Genomic DNA, 3128 nt, shown 5'->3' with positions numbered 1-3128 from the left:
ACAAATTCTGAGTTTAACCCTTAGAATTCTGAGTCTGAGGAGTGTGTGATCTGGCAGTATCTTTTTACCAGAGGGCAGCAGTTCAAAACGATGGTGTCCAGGCTGAGAGTTATGTTTTTAGTCCTGGAAAACATGAAACATAAAGAGGTAACGTGACCTGGCGAGGTCTTCCAGTGCAGTATCTGCAGGGGAGCAGCCTGCATACAGCACTGTCATGGAATATGAGTCCTTGTTGTGCCCTCTTGATCATGGCTATGTTTGGTTTCCATGCGGGAGAGGTCTTCTGAGATGAGATGTAGACACCCAGGTATTTGAATGTGTGGACCCTTGCCACACATCCCCCATTGACGTAGAGGGGTGCGGGGTCTATGTCACATTTTTTCCTTTTTTTTTTTTTGGTTCAGTGCCACTCTGATAGTCTCTGTACCTCATCCCTGTACACTGTCTCATTCCCACTCAGATATATGCCCAACCACTGTTGTGTCATCTGCAAACATGTCAGTGATTGACCCAAAGTCTAAATTCACAAACAAACTGAAAATCTATAGGAGGAAGTCGTGATGGCCCCAGTTTAATGGTGGTCAGACAGAATTAGAAAAATGCCAAAATCCATCTCTTGTGGTCAAAACTGTGTTGCAACAAGTATTGGAATCTGCAAAATCAAAAGGTTTACTATTGTTTGTACACTTAAGTTTGGTATTGTTATAAGTTACTGTCTTACAAACAGCAGCCGTTTTATTCAGTCTAGAGCTCCATGACCTGAAGGACATACACCACAAGCAGTGCTGGACCAACACCAGGGTGGAAACGTCTGGTATGGTTATTAGTTACTTTCTCACTTCAAAAAGCAGATGTATAGTAAAGAGAAGTAAAAACAATGTAAAGAGGAAAAAAAAACCTAATCTTCAAATCTGCATGCTTTTGGACTGTGGGAGGAAACCGGAGAACCTGGAGAAAACACACACACATGCACACACATGGAGAACATGCAAACGTAAAAAAAAAAAAAGTTTGAAAAACCTTTAAATGAGAAGGTGTGTCCACACCTTATACATACACATACTGTACACTTGTGTGTCAGGACCAGTAGTTCCCATGAACTGCTTTTTTGAACTGGTTAAGATTAGTGCGTAAGAACTTAATTGTGGTTAGGGTCCGGCATTTAGTTGTGATGGTTAAGGTTAAGGTTAAGATAAGGGGCTCGTGAATACATTATGTCTATGAGGGTCCTCACTACGAATGCTGCACAAACATTGATTGTTTAGAATCTAATCTGTGCGGTGAGTGGATTTTTATTCATTTATTTATTTATTTATTTATTGATTGATTGATTTTCAGTTACAGTTAACACTGAGAGGCTGTTGTGTTTGTTGATGAACTGGTTGGTAAAGAATGTTGCTGGTTCATTCTCTCATAAAAAAAAAGAAAAGAAAAAGAGGATATGAAGAAACCCTGACTATATCTGATCATATGTCATCTACTGCCGTCTAGTGGTTAAGATTTGAATGTCTGCTTTTACCACAGCTGTAATGAACAGCTGTGTGGTTGAAAATCTTTTATTAATTTTTTTGTGAAAGGCTGTGAAACAATACAAATGTACAAAAAAAAGCTATAGGTTTTAAGGTCACAGCTGTCATTTACTGTCGTTATTTTCCCGCGATCGTGACGTGGAATACGTCCCTCCTCCTCCTCCTCCTGTTGTCCCATCAGCCCTTGTGCGTCGCTCCCCAGCATACCTGGGAACAAAACATTGTGGTCTCAGCTCCACCCGCAGCAGTGAACATGAAATTCCAGTCTTACAGCCTTGAGGAGTCAATGCAGACCAGGGCCTAAAGTCAGATATGTACATAAGAAACAAACAAAGTGTTAGTTGTCTTATTTCCAGTCTGTTGCAAAGACGAAAACAACAACACGAAGCCTGGTCAGCATCAGTGAATCTTAATTAGAACTAATTATATTTTTTGTAAATACGAGTGTCAATGTTATATCTGGTTTTTAAAGGTTTGGCATCGGATAACTAAAGGAAGAAATGAAGGACTGACAGACACAAACAAATCAGGTTTGTCCACATGCCACGTTGACAGCTAAGTCGAGTAAAGTTGGTTGAAAAAAAAGAAAGGAAAAAAGGAATAGGCGAAATTACATTAAGCAAAGTCATCATTTGTTCATACACTTTATAAAATGGAAAGAATGAGAGGAGAGTTTGCCCTCGTTTCCCCTGCATGCTGAAAGGTTTCTTGGGGGGCATTTAACTCAGGGTTTAAATGTCCAGTGTATGACATTTAGGTGGAATATTTCCATTAGGTAGAAACTTAACATAAATGATGAACAGTAGTTCTCTCTTTTTTCTTTTATGCATGCAGAGGAGAAAATCGATTCATTGGCCCTGTATGTCTGACACGCAGAACCCCAAGTCCGACTCCAGTCAGACATGCAGGAGTACTCGCACTATGAATCGTATTATCCAGGTATATTAGTCAGACTAAGGCTAGCTCCAGTTTAGTCAGACTAACGTGTTTACATGACATTAAGAAAACCAAATTATTGTCTTAGTCTGACAAAAATCAGTCTTTTAAGTGTTGAGCTTGAGTTTTTTGGTTTTATTTTGGAGATGAAGATTTAGTGCACACTTTACATGCTGAATATGGAAGTGCAAATTAATGCTAGGCCACTAAGAGTGACACTGGTCTGGTGTAAATAACACAACTATAATTAATGCAGTTTAAAGTTTTACATCAGTATCAATAATAGTCAAGCACCAGCTACTTCAAGGTGGTGGGAAGGGGGACCCAAATCAAATTCAGCTTAGGGCCCCACAAAGGCTTTGACCGGCCCTGTACAGCCCACTTTAATTGTGCTTCACAACTGCTTTTGTTTTCTTGTGTCTCTCTCTAAAAATAGAGCTTTATCTAAGTGAGACTGAGTACATAGTACATACATTTTTTTCCCTTTTTAAAAAAAAAAATATCGGCACAGAAAAAACACACACATGGCTAGTGAAGTAGAAGCTGGAAACGGTGACGTGTGTGTGTGTGTGTGTGTGGGAGGATGTCAGCAGAGGACGTGATGATGATGATGATGATGATGATGAGTCCACCTTGGGGGAGGATCAGTCCGCGTAAAGCAAA

This window comes from Solea solea, chromosome 8, assembly GCF_958295425.1.
Source record: "Solea solea chromosome 8, fSolSol10.1, whole genome shotgun sequence".
Classification (NCBI taxonomy): Eukaryota; Metazoa; Chordata; class Actinopteri; order Pleuronectiformes; family Soleidae; genus Solea; species Solea solea.
This window is presented reverse-complemented; position numbering follows the sequence as displayed.